Source organism: Lepidochelys kempii, chromosome 2 (genome assembly GCF_965140265.1).
Source record: "Lepidochelys kempii isolate rLepKem1 chromosome 2, rLepKem1.hap2, whole genome shotgun sequence".
Lineage (NCBI taxonomy): Eukaryota > Metazoa > Chordata > Testudines > Cheloniidae > Lepidochelys > Lepidochelys kempii.
Window position 1 is genome coordinate 55508446 of NC_133257.1, and position 14896 is coordinate 55523341.

The window sequence follows — 14896 nt, forward strand, 5'->3', positions numbered from 1 at the left end:
CATGCTGTCTCCCCTCCCTCCATTCCTGCTGCCTTGTAGAGTGTGAGGCTACATTAACAACAACAAGTTAACCCTTGAGGGCTCAGCCAATTGCTAGTTATCATTTAGCAGTAAGACATTCCCTGGGAAATATCCCACCCTCTGACACCACCACCTCAACCAAGCTTCACAATCTTTATCGCTGTGTACAGTATTAAATTGTTTGTTTAAAACTTATACTGTGAGTGTGTGTGCATATAGTCTTTTGTCTGGCAAAAAAAAAAAAATTCCCTGGAACCTAACCCCCCCATTTACATGAATTCTTATGGGGAAATTGAATTAGCTTAACATCATTTTGATTAAAGTCACATTTTTCAGGAACATAACTACAACGTTAAGTGAGGAATTACTGTACCTGGACACGAGGCCTTCAGCCCTTGGGAAACTCCAAATGGAGCAGAGCACTTCAGCATGTCCCCTCAGCAACATGGGTTACTGCGAACACATCAAACCTGTCTTTCACACCTTACATTGGTTTCCCAGAGAATATCAAATGAAGTTTAAAGTCTCAATCCTTATTTTCCAGGCACTTAATGGCCTGGGCCCAAGGTATCAAAAAGATTTATTAAAGCTCTCAGATGAACAGCGTGGTAGATTTTGCCTCTATGGTACAGTGCAACTTTCCACAGTAAAAGTAAAGCTTGTCTGTGCAGGAGACAGAGCTATCTGGTGTGTGTGTGTATGGAAATTGTGTAATAAACTCCCACAGGACCATCACAATACTCAGCACCTTCCACTCTAAATGCAAAGGGCATTTCTTTGGCCTTACCTTCTCTACCATAAACATATAGCAACACATATATAACATTTCTGCTTTTACTTTTTAACGTTAGGACTGTTAAAAAACAAAGTGAGCACATTTAAAAATCCACTGTAATATTAAGGATTTAATTTAAAGTGGATAGAGAAATCAGATTACAATCTGTAACCCTATTTCCCTAGGTACTACAACAGGTGGTTATATACACCTCGCTACATATCTATGGTCTTTAAAAGCCTAGTCACAAGATGATTCAGAGACTGTCTGCCTTAACCCTTATATACTGTCAGTACAAGTTTATAGACTGCAGAAATGGTACTGTGCAAAAAAGTAAGATAATATGCAATATCCAGAAGAACAATGAGTTAACCTTTGGGTGTTTACCTGCACTAACCCCAAATTCTGAACCTTTTGAAGTTAGTTCGGTTAAACACCCAAAAGTTTGCATGAATTTCTATATCTTTTTGGTTTGCAAAGTTAGATTGGAAATTTCACACAGACATGATCTGTAATGAGATTTCCAGGGTTTCCCAATTCTCGACCTAGTCAGAAGCTGGAATTGAAGAAATATGCAAAAGTGAAAAAATGAACAAAAAAGTTAACAGAAGTTTTTCAAACTTAATAAAATAATAGAAGATAGGGCCTGATCCTGGACCCTAATAAAAACAATGTTCTTGATGTTCATCAGTCTACTCACATGAACAAAGGTTTGCAGGATTGGATCCTTAGAGGTGGAAAATACCTATTAGGTAACTCATCCATCTATCTCTCACTGTTCTTGTATTTTCTAATGATTTATCTTCTCTAGTTTTAAATGTCTTAATCAAAGAGGCATCCACAACTTCGTCAGACACACAAAAGGGAAAAGATTCAGGCTGAAATTTTTGGAAAAGTTTGAAAAATGTTTGGTTCAACAATTGAACCAACTTCTAATCCATCTTTGAAAAACAGATTTCTATCCACAGTAGCAACCTTGTGTCCAGTTTCAGCTGAATCAGATTTGAAACAAACATATTATCACGCCATCCCACACCCCTGTAAGTGGTATTTTCAGTGGAGACGGATCAGATCATTAGCCATGGCAGGCACTGTTATAATATAATTCATATTCACAGAATACTCGATTCGAGGGTAAAGATGACTTTGCATACTCTGACATAACAAAGAAGAATTGCCAACTATTTATTTCAGTGTTCCTAATTGTTGTCAGAATGTGACCTGGAACTGTGACACAGAATTTTTCAAAGTCAGCCTGGAAGAAGGGGCGTACATTTATCAATGTTTTTACCTTATTCACCTAGGCAGCAGCACTTGTGAAGGTCTGTTTTTATTTAATTCTCGAGATTTTGTTGTTAATGGAAAAGCTGTCTCATAAATTAGGGACATGCTCAATTAAAAGCGTGACAAAGATTGATTCTGATTCTGCTATTGGTCACTACTGGCAAGTGAAGGCCGGTGGAAACCATAGCTAAAGCAAGTGGTACATCTCCTTAAAGATGACCAAGAATAAGCATGTACAAAGAAAAAAATAGAAGTAATGGCTTCTTAGCAGCATATTGTTTTGCTATTTTAAACATAGAACATTGTTGATGTGCCTTCAGGACCCATCTTTTTGAAGACAGACTAACATAGAAGAACTATAATACAATGATGTTGACATTTTATTGCCTAAAAGTTGGTTCCCACTGCACAGCCACAGGACAGGAAAGAAGTACTCTGCAGAAGTTACAGCACCTATTAACTGCAGTAGCCCCTACAGCTTCTACATTGCCTTCTCACAGGGAATGGGTCAGTGGTTCCCTGTATAATAGTTGCAGATCTACCATCCCCATCCCAAGGTTGGCCTGATCCAAAGCCCACTGAAGTCAATGAAAGTCTTTTCCACTGACTTCAATGGGCTTTGGATCAGGCATCAGCTTCCTCAAGCCTCCCTGTGGAGCACAGCTTGTGTCACACACAGGAGAGGCCCCCTTGTATGACAGGAGATACCCAGAACCTGTTGCACTGATCCTGTTGGTCCAAGGCCCTATATGACTGTGGAGGAGGGAGCAGAATTTGACCCTGAAAAATAACATTTTAAAGACAGTCAAGTGAAAATGTAGTATCAGCAATTGAACTTCAGTGAAGTGAGCTGTAGCTCACGAAAGCTTATGCTCAAATAAATTGGTTAGTCTCTAAGGTGCCACAAGTCCTCCTTTTCTTTTTGTGAACTTCAATTGTATTTTTCACTGTTTGTTCAGTTGTAATGTTACACTAAGTTTGTGTGTGAATATTCTATATAAAGAATTCTGCAACTATCAGACATATGTAGGGCATTTTTATTTAATGACTGTCTCTTTGGAACAAAAGCACTGTATCCCTTTCCAAAATGTCTTTCAAACTCAAGCTGCCACATGAACATAATATAATCTATGAGGAGCTGGGTAAGGGGTAGGCTTAAACAGCAGTGGGGACTGTGTGGGGAGATTAATTAATATATGGTTGTTATGTTATTGTGGGTATATTTGATCTGATCGTGAGGTAAATGACAGTTCTATTTATTTATATGTATCCTTTTAAAAAATTGTTTTGGGGCATTGGATGGGTACTCTTGTAAAAATCTAAATTAATTAAGTAAAATAATATACTGCATATTTTTAAAATGGCATGATATTTTAAAGAAGCACATTAAAAAAGAAAAATTCTTAATTTTATGTTTTCAGTCTTGTACCTTTTTAACAAAAAGTTTTCACCTTTACTAGGAACCTCAAATGAGCTATTCTCTCTAGATCAGGTTTTGAATTGTGAACAGGCAATGCATAAGGTTACAAGCTGGAGTCAGAGATTCTTAGCCTTAATGATTAGAAAAATAAAAGGAAATATAATATATATAAGTGGGATCAAAGGGATATAAAAAGATACCAGTGCAACCAGTAGCTGGGTTGTTCAGCTCCCTATTTTTACATGGGGGTGGTAGTACATCCTATTGTTAAGATTGCCCAACATTTCCCATTATAAGACCCTGTTTCAGTTGCTTATAACTTTGCCAAATGGTAATAGTTTAGGCTGAAATTTTCCATGCTGGGTGTCTGCACTTCAAAGAAAGTGTTTCAGTCATTTCTGGGAATGAGGCAAGGGGAAAAAAATCCATGTTAAAAATTTGAGACTTATCTTTGAAATGCTCTCACTCTTATGCTTGGAAACAGAGATGTGAAACTTGGCAGGGAGTGTCAGGGATGTGCATTTTGCCATTCCTTTGAAAATCCACCAAAATCTAACCAAGTTTTAAGCCTTTGAAAATTGCATTTCACACATGCTCATTAGAGACTTACTAGCGTTTAACAGCTAAAATTTCCAAACCTTCCTTCCTCACTGAGAGTGCTCCATTCCCTCACAGTACCTACATGTGATAGGACTGTGAATGCACCATCCCCATGCAGCGACTGGGCATGCTCCAACCCATGGGTATGAGGGCTCAGAATAAGTTTTCCTGTAAGGTTATATTATATACTATATTTGCTACTTGTCAGTGTTAATATTTTATGTTTGCCAGTGAATTAAGCAGAAAGTGTGTGACGCAATTGACATTGTAGTGATGGAGGCCTAATGCATTACAGTAAATGTGGAGAAAAAATTGTTCTAAGGTTTGTTTTGGTACAGTAATTAGAATGAATGGTGGCTAGGGTTCAGCTTCCTGAGGGTTACAAGATAAGTTTTTATGTCCACATGGAAACAAAAGTCCTTCCAGCACAGACAAAAACAACAAGAGAAAACTGACAGAAGACCACAACAAGTTTTGTCAGATGCTCTCAATCTGACATCAAATCATTCAGAAGGGGAGTGCAACCTACAGTTGCTCAGACTGGCAGGTCCCTCTTCCCGCTCCGTTGTGACAAACAGTGTGAGAAAGGAGGTGGAATGGCCACAAGTTTTTGTGACGGTCTACTACCTACAGGTCATATATGTAATTACAGCTAGTTGAATAAGTGAAAAAATACTTGAATATCATTATTAAATGAAATAAAAAATACAAAAATTTGCAATGTCTGCTATTCACAAGGAACTGTTCAACCATCACTATACATATTGGGTCTCTGAGGTGGGGTGGGTCTCATGCTAGAGGGGTCTTGCCTGGTGAAGTATTCCCCTTTTTTGGGACAGGACATTGGAAGCCTTGTTCTGGGCTCCAGGGTGGTTGGTGATGATGAAGTTAAAATGTGTGAAGAACAGGGCCCAGCAGAGCTGTCTGCGGTTTAGTGCTTTGGACTTGCAAAGATATTCTAGATTTTTATTACCCATATACACCTGTATTGGGTGTTAGGCCTCTTCCAGGTAGTGGCACCACTCTTTCAAGGCAGCCTTGATTGCTAGAAGGCCTTTACCTAGGATTTTGTAATTTTGCTCTTTCGAAATAAACTTCTGTGATTAGTAGCACAAAAGAGGAGATGCTGTTGCGGGGATGTGTCTTTGGGATAGCCTGGTCTTTGATGGCTGTTTTGTAGGTATTGGTCTTGATAACAAAAGGCCGCATTGGGTAGGGGTGTGTCAGGAGTACTGCACTGGTGAAGGACATCTTGAGCTGGTCAAATGACTGTTGTGCCCCTGGGGACCAAGTGAAGGAGGACTTCTTGCACAGAAGTGCTGTAATTTGGGTTATCTGTCCCAAAAATTTAGGAATGAAATGCCTATAAAAGTTAGCAACCCCAGGAAGTGTTACAGCTCCTTCATCTTTTGAGAGGCCACCCAGATCTGAACAGCTTCCACTTTCCTGGGGTCCTTTTCAAAGTCCTCAGGCCATTAGATTTAGTCCAGGAACTCCAAGGAACATTGTTCGATGCTGCACTTTGAGTTTTGCATACTGACCACATTGTTGGAGCTGATTGAGAACTGATCAGAGATGCTGAGTATGTTGCTCAGGACTCTTGGAGAAGACAAGTATGTCATTGTGGTAAACTACAATGTACTGGTTTAAGATGTCATGGAATACCTCATTCATGAAATGCCAAAAGTGGTGGGGGCATTTGTAAGACTGAATGGCATTACCAATTATTCCTAATGGCCATAACTGAGTTTGAAAAGCTGTTTTCCATTCATTTCCAGCTCTGAACTTTACCAGATTGTAGGCTCCTCGCAGGGTGAGCTTAGTGAATACATGGGCTGATCGCATGTGGCCCAATAACTCTGGGATGAGTGGGTGGAGGGACCTTGATTGAGGGCCTGATAATCCATGTATAGGCACAGGATCCTGCCTTTCTTTTTAACAAAAAGAACAGGGGCCCTGACAGGCATTCTGACATTGCATAGATGAGGGGAAAGTGTATCTTAGGCGCAGGTTGTAGCTCAGTCAGTCAGTCATGGCCCCAATATGCTGATAGGACCACTGTGTTTTTTCCCCCCAGATGTCTGCATATTCACAGTACTTAGTGAGAAAAGCAGGGACTGATTCTGCTAATGGTCTTACCTGACCCATGGCCAGGCTCTGGGGGTCTCCCAGTCTCTGTCATGCAGTGTGCACATGCAGACATGCTGGCAGAATTCAGAGTGGAAGCTGGTTTTCCATTCCTACCACAGGATATATGTGTCAGGGATCACCCATCACAAGACATCAAGGTTTGTGGGGAAGTGTAATGAGTGAATCACTCCAAACCTTAAGGAGTCTCAGTGATTCTAGATAACAACTTCCACAAGCATAGTATTCTGTGTCACCAAGGACAGGAGCAAGCCATCTATAGTCTCTATGTAGTCGGAAGTCACCTGTGGCTGCACTGGGATGCCCAAAGGTTGTGTGGTATCAGCATCCAGGAAGCTGTCCACTGCCCTAGAGTCCCTGAGTGCCCATGGCAGGGAACTTGTTGAGGCTCACCTGGGATGCAGAGGTGGACCTCAATTTGGAGGAGTAATGATGACCCATCATGCCTTAGGCATGCTTCAGTAAGGGGATTAGTGGCTCATGGTCTACACAGCCTGGAACCCTTTAATGAGCCTGAACCTACTCATTTCCTGAATTTTGCTGGACTCTGGCCTGTGACAGGCAGCCAGCAAGTGCATGGCCAGTCTCCCAATAGTAGAAACACAAGCCACTGTGGTGATGGCATTTTTTTCCTTGGAGTCACGGCAACAGGCTGCATCAATCTGCATGGCTTCTGGGACCAGGCCAGAGACAGTTACTGAGGGGTACCATTTGGGGTGTGGCACTGACCCCTTCTTTTCTTCACATCATTGGCTCAGTCTTTTGTTGATGCTAATGGATAGGTCAGCTCAAGCATCCAAGTGGGTCAGGATTTCCATGTGAGCTAGTTCACCTTTAACTTCTCCTTGTAATCCCCACCAAAACTGGTACAGCTGGGCTGCCTTGTTCCACTCTGTGTCAGAGAAGCGTCTTCTGAAGTGGACAGCATAGGAAGCTACTGACCCCTGGCCCTGTCAGAGTTTTTGCAGGGCTGCCTTGGCTCAGTGAATGTTGTGGGGCTTGCTAAAAATGATGGAAAACACATGAAGGAAGGTGTCCCCCTTCATCAGCTTCCGGCTCTCTTGTTCTAGCAGGAGTGTGGCCCAATCTAACACTACACCCATTAAAAGGCTCATTATAAATCCTACTCTAGTTTGATCACTGGGGTAGGACTGGGCATGGACCAGGAACTGTAAACAACATTGATTTAGAAACCTCCTGAATTACTGGCAGTCTTTGCTGAAGCGTTCAGGGAGGGGAACTGTCAGCCCCACATCCAGGGGCATGGTGCATGTCTGGACTGCAGTATTCTCACCTTGAAGCTGGGTACTCTGCTCTCTCAGGGACTAGTTCTTGGCCACACACTATGCCAGTTGTCTGCAGCAGTGTTTTCTTCATGTAGCTGGGTAGTCTGCACATGCAGGCTCTGGTTCTCTGATGAGAGTACACTTGTACTCTCAACATGGAGAGTGCCTCCGGGGGATGGCCAACCCATTCAGGCACTTCTGGTGACCTTTGAGACTTGCTGGGTAGGTGATGACCCACTGCCTTCATGTACCCACAGGGCTGTCCTTCAGTGCAGTTTAGGGGTGGTCCAAGCAAACTGTCAGGGTCCTGGGGCTGGGTTTGAGAGGTTCAAGATCAAAATTCCGGGCTGGGATCAGGACTTATGTCAAGATTCCAGGTCCAGAGTAAGGGTCAGAATACACACCCATGTCAAATTTGATGCCAAGAGTTTGGAAGAAGAGTCAGTCCTGGCAGCTTGCTAGAGACTACATTGTTGTTTGGACTCTTCCTGGTACACCCTGTGGGCTTCTATGGGGCAAGGGAACAATCGGGACTCTCTAAGGCCGCTTTCAATTGGCTCTCTCAGGCGGGACGTCCTGTAGTGTACATCTGCAGTGGTTTGTGGGTCGTGGGGAGCAGCAGCATAGCTAGTGGTGCTGTGGAGGTGTTTGTTACCTGGTGGCTCTACTAACCTGAGTTTGAGTCCTGCTGATACTTACATTAACTGTATAATAAATTATTTTGCTTTGAGAGAATATTCCACTCTGAATGATTGTTAGCTCCCTCCTTTACCTGGCTTACAGTTGCCCTCTAGCTAAGGGGAGTTGAACTGCTATGTAGCCACCTGGAATCCTGCCTTTACTGCTGTTCGGGATGGGGAGATAAGATGTCGTGTAGCCTTCTTTTCTCTATGTGCTGCCCTGTCTCCACTTTCTTGTGCAATTTGTCTCCCCTTTGCACTGCACAGTGGAGGTGAGGATATGCCTTTAAATATTATTAATTTGTCATGATCAAATCAGGCTCCGATATACACTCATGGATCAAGACTCATGCAGTCGCTGTACTGTAATTTATGTTTTGCAAAATCATCTGACAGGAAAATGAAAGATGCATTTGTTGCAAGCAAATGTGTTTTATAAACAAGCTTCATGAAATAGCACATTTGCTAAAAGCCAAGGATGAACAACTCTACTATTATTAAATTACCATTCTTTAAGAAGCATTAGACAAATAACAGGAAATAATACTACAAACTGGGATAATATAATAAGGCTTCGATTATAAGAGTTATGAACAGTAAGTGGCAAAAAGTTGAAATTGGCCTATCATTTTAACTTTACATGGTTTCATTTTCTTGCATAACATTACACATTTAATTACATAGTAGAACTTGGATACAACACTGCATGCTCTTACTTATTTATATGATTTTTCAGAGGCTGGAATATGAATTTAGATCTTCTCACTCCTCTCTAGTGATGCATAAAGCCTCAAAGGTAAAACTGGTGCACTTCTACTTGATAGGGCAGACTGTGGAGAGTAGATGTTCTGGAGTTCTGCTCTGTGTTGCTCTATCCATGGTGACACACAAGAAGACTTAGGGCATGTGGCTAGCATGGAGTAAGTCTGGGACAAGCTAGTAGGTTCATGACTAAAGTAGGTGAATCCACTGGCCTACCCCTATCCAATGGATTGCAGTAGCAGCTCCACTTACGCTTGATGAGATAGAGGTCTCTGCAATACAAAGCTCATTTTACTTAGGCTTTGTGAAGGAGAGGCAGAAAGATTTGGGTCTCACAGCAAATTGTTTGGCTTATAGTATGCTAATACCATTTTATCAATGGGGTTCAGATGACTGAGAAATTTACATATATTTTTGGGTGGGCTGCAATTAGGTTCTATAAAGAGTATTCTAAGCTGTTTGTTGATATTATAATTCTAACAATTGACCTTCATTTGTTTATGCTGCTTTGTGGGAGTGTGGAGAAGGAAGACAATTTTTAAAAGTTCTGAACTTCATAGAAATTACTTTAGCAAACTGGATATTTAAGACCTGAAGAAGAGCTCGGTGGAAGCTCGAAAGCGTGTCTCCTTTGCAAACAGAAGCTAGCCCAATAAAAGATATTACCTCACCCACCTTTTCTATTTAAGGAACTGCTAGCATTCTGGCATATGTATAGTGAATTTTAACCTACCGAACTACATTTATAACTTTTTTTTTGCAAAATCTCTTTAAATTAAAGGAAAACAAAAGTATCCTAGACTAATTAAACCTGCCAAATTAGGCAGATTGATCTCACTTGAATTTCAGGTCCATTTTCATTCTCCCCCCTCTTAGTTACAATTCATCTAGCTTAATCGAGATCAAAAGGTTTTTGCTAAAATATATGAAGTAGCTACAGAAATGATGAAAAAACCCACTATTCATTAAGGATGAAATTTACCCCATTACAGAGCGCTCATACAAGCCTATGCATCATTTAAAACCCACTTAAATTCTGAAAATAGGTTCCCCCCACATAGGCAACCTTCACCATAGATACTGTATGTACTAGAAATATCCCTAACTTATGAAATTTGGACTTTAATTCAGATCTTAATGTCCCGAAACTTCAAGACAGCTCAAATCTGATGTTTCAGCTCAGTGCCAATTTACAGAACTGGGTCCATGATGCAAAGTTCAGATTCAGAATGGAACTTTCCAAGTTTTTGTGAGGTTAGATCAGCTATTCTGATTTGGACTAAACCAGGAGTCTCAAACTCATATGACCACAAGGGCCACATGAGGACTAGTACATTGGCCCGAGGGCCGCACCACTGACCACCGCCCACCGGCTGTCCCGGCCCTGCCCCCACTCCACCAATTCTGTGAGGACCCGCCCCTGCCCTGCCTCTTCCTAGCCCCCATTCCAACCCCTTCCCTGAAATCCCCACCCCAACTCTGCCCCCTCCCTGCCCCCTGGGGGTGCAGGAGGCATGCAGGGTGTGGCAGGGAGCCCAGGGCAGGGGGTTGGGGTGCAGGAGGGGTGCGGGGTGCGTCAAGGGTCTCAGGGCAGGGGGTCAGGGTGCAGAAGGGGTGCGGGGTGCAGCAGGGGGCTCAGGGCAGGGGGTCGTGGTGCAGGAGGCGTGTGCGGTGCGGCAGGGGGCTCAGGGCAGGGGGTTGGGGTGCAGCAGGGGGCTCTGGGCAGGGGTTCAGCTGCAGGTGGGGTTCAGGGGGCTGGCCCGGTCCGGCCCAGCCCGGCCCGGCCCGGCCCACATTGGGGGCAGGGCAGGCTCCCTGCCAGCCTGCCTTGCCCTCGCGCCGCTCCGCGAAGTGGCCAAGACCTGGGGTGGGGGGGCACAGGGGTCTGTGTGTTGCCTGGCCGCTCCTCAAGGTACCTCCCCCAAAGCTCCCATTGGCCGGGAATGGTGAACCGCGGCCAATGGGAGCTTCAAGGGAGGTACCTCCTTCAAGGGAGGATATTAGGAAAAACTTTTTCACTAAGAGGGTGGTGAAACACTGGAATGCGTTACCTAGGGAGGTGGTAGAATCTCCTTCCTTAGAGGTTTTTAAGGTCAGGCTTGACAAAGCCCTGGCTGGGATGATTTAACTGGGAATTGGTCCTGCTTCGAGCAGGGGGTTGGACTAGATGACCTTCAGGGGTCCCTTCCAACCCTGATATTCTATGATTCTATGATTCTATGATTCTACCTGGAGGAGCAGCCAGGGCAACACACAAACCGCTGTGCCCCCCTCCCCCAGGTCCCGGCTGCTTCCTGAAGCGGCGCGCGGGCAGGGCAGGCAGGCGGGGAGTCTGCCCTGCCCCCGGTGTGCACCAGGCCGGAGCCGCTCTAGGTAAATGCTGGCGGGGCGAGGGTGCCGCAGGGAGCTGGCAGGCCGCAGAAAATAACTACGCAGGCCGCATGCGGCCTGCGTGTTTGATACCCCTGGACTAAACTGTAGTATGTGTGGTGTTCTATGAAAAAATATTTATTTGAGTTATTAAGTTTATTTGAAATCAATCTGAAGGATTTGCTGGATCAAGGAATCCTTGTTACACATCCTATCCCTACAATATGTTTTCTATAATTGCTATGTTTTATTTTCAGTTTTTTATATTATACCTGTACCAGACAATGATACTGGTATAATTCAGAGAGAAAAATCTCCTGCTCACATGGGTGAGTGCAGGATTTTAGAGAGAATAAATAAGGGCCAGATGGTCAGATAGAACCATCTGCTTCCGCTTAAGACAAACTGGTCATTCCAGTCACCAGGCCAGAAACTGACTTTACATGGAGTAATATCAAAGCTGGTTACTCAGGCACACCCATTTCTTGCTTTCAATAATAATTTTTTTTTAAAAAAAGATTAAGACGTAAAAGATAAACCCTACATCACTCAGCTTCCACTGTCTCTGCCACCCACTTTCCTTCCCAATATAGTTTCCAAAAGTTTAAACAACAACAAAAATAACTGGCAAATTATAAAAGCATGTACATTCCTTATTAAACATGTTCTGGGAAATTACTCTAAAAAAATCAAAGCTTTATATACTGTATTAATATGTGGTTGTGTGGTTTTCTAAGAAAGACTTCTGTAGCTTATAGATAGCATATGCACTTTATAATATGGTAGTTATTATATAGGTATTTTCAAGAGTGGTAAAGATACATGCTTTAAAAAATCTGTACAATGTAAATGAACATAAATACAGTGCAGTATAACCTAATTCTGTAGAGTGTATTTCAACTGTATCACCATTATTTATAGGCTTAATTAAAATTTAGGGAGTTAAATAAAAATGAATAGCAATGGAAAAGCGGAATTAAGGGTTGGAGATAAGGGAAAAGAAAGATGTTTTCAGCGAAGATTTGAAAATAGCTGGAAAGCTGATGATGCAGAGAGATGCCAGGAACTGTAGAAAAGGATCTTGCATCAACAGTAGTGATACCATATAGAGGGAGATAGAGCAGATCATTGCTAAATGAATGGAGAGAGCAATCCTGAGAAATAAGGTCCAAAAGGCAGGCTGTGCCAAGTCCACAGACATTAACAAATGACAAAGAGAATAATTTTGAACTGGAACTTGAAGTATCTGGGAAGCCAGGGGAGTGAAGGATAAAAGTGACCTAGGTATGATTTCTGGATGTGTAAAAAGGCATTCAAGTAATGTTCTGGATATGTTGAAGTGAAAGAGCTGTGCCTTGGAAATACTATACTGAAGGCACTTACAGTAGTCAAAGCAGAAGACAAGGGCCCAGATGAGAATTTCAGCAGATAGTGTCCAGGCAGTGACAGATATAGGCAATGTTGCAAATGGAGTGATAGAAAGATTTGCAAATGTAGGAGTTGTGGGAGAAGGAAAATTTTGAATCAAAAATCAAAGTTAAGGCCATGGAGGCAAACAGGATGTTCGAGTTGAGGAGAGAAATGAAGGAGATGGAGTTATGTTTGATGGCCATTTTTCCTCAAAAATATACCGTTGTCATTGGGACAGATCAAAGAATATAAGTCAAGTTCAATATAACAATAGTGGCTAAAAGAGTTGAATTATATTCCAATGTATCTGTCGTCTCAAGAACCCAGAATATCATAGTCAAGTAGACAAATGCATCACAATACACACACGTGCACACTTAAACTGTCTTTACACTTACAACTCACCTCCTCTTTCAATAAAAAGCTTTCTTCCTTTACTTTTTATGAAAGATTGATATTATGACCAAATGCATAAGTGAGATCTCTCTCTATTTGTTTAGTCCTGCCCTCTCCTGGAGTCTCAAGGTCTTATAATGTGTAAATAGCAGCCAAAATATGTTTGGGTTATATGAACGCTAAGGCAAAATAAACAAATTTGCTGTGAAATAATCAATGGGGTACATGTCTCTTAGTTTCAGAAATGAGGCAATACATATTGACTCTATTTTCTGTCCTCTATATTAAGAAATATGTTATCTGAAGTAATCGCGATAGAGTTTATATTGTTATGCTAGGGAGTTGGGTGAATTTCATTGAAGCTGGTGTGTGTAATCGTTACCCTTCATTTAGGATAAATGTAAGAAACAATCAAGCTCCTTTATGGAACCAGATACCTGAAACAATAGATCCACCATCCAAAATACAATCACACGGCAAAGCTTCAGTAGAAACTAAACCACGTGGCCCAAGCGGGTTGGCTTTAAATTGATACAGCAAACACAGGTGACAGGGGATTGATTAGTGGAGCTGGATATGCCTGTGTGTGTGAAAAAAGCAGCAGAAACATACAGAAGGATGCAGAGGAGGAGCAAAGAAGCCCAGATGCAGCCAGAGAAGCCCTGGTAGTGTGACCTTGAGAAAAGAAAGCTAAGAGAGAGAGAGAGACCTTTTGAGTAAAGTGCTGGCTGAAAGAGGCTTAGAACTGTGAGCAAAGAAACGTTCCCCTGCTTTTTGATTCCTACTGTGTTAAGGGAAACAGTACATTCTTTGTAAACAAATGGGATTGCATCAAAGAAATACCTGACTCTGTCATCAATTTCTCCTCCTAATGGAAACAACCTGCTACATCCTGAAAATTTGCTAACTGCTTGGGTCAAAAACGGGTAACAATATGTAGAGAGAGATATATTATGAACACACGACCAAGATAAAAAATGACAAAAAGAGTTATTTTCTTCTAAAGCAGAAAAAGAAACGTGATCAGAAGAAGGAAAACAGTATTACTAAAATTTCTCTCTTGGTCACTGTGGAATTTCTGTCCTTCTCCTTCTCCAGTTCCCTGCTACCTAGCTTCCTGCTACAGATTTAAGTCAACAGCATATATATTCCCTCACAAATTCTGTTAAAAACTGGCCATTCACACCACAGTAATTTCAGTGTCCTTTTAGATTTGACATATTTCCCACTTTAAGTATAAGGCATACTGCAAATACAATGATAAGGGTAAAGACCAGTACAGAAAACATTCATTTTTAGTGGTGCCCATTGTATATTGTAGCTTTTGTCTACCTAAAATGTATTAATAGAAAAATCAATTCTTTATAGAGAAGTGTAATTATGCACAGGTTTTTTTTTAACAGCAAGGTGCATTTATGTACACCAATAATCTAAAGTATCTGAAAAGACTAGAAGGAAGGGGAGTAAATTAATTCTAGTAATTCAGAGAGACAAATCCATGTTTCTCTAAGTAAAAGATTTTAAGGATCACAAATCTTTTTGTATCCTTTTTGTCATTCATGTGGAACTTTCTCTTTTGATTGATGCCATGTCTACCTACCCAGTGCAATTATTTACAGACATGTTTCAAATAAAGTGTAAAGCTTGGTCTAAATATTCTAAACATGTTAATCAAAACATATTACAGACTGACAGAAACAGTAAGTAGAGTAGATCTTGAAGATGTGCCAAATTACCCTCCATT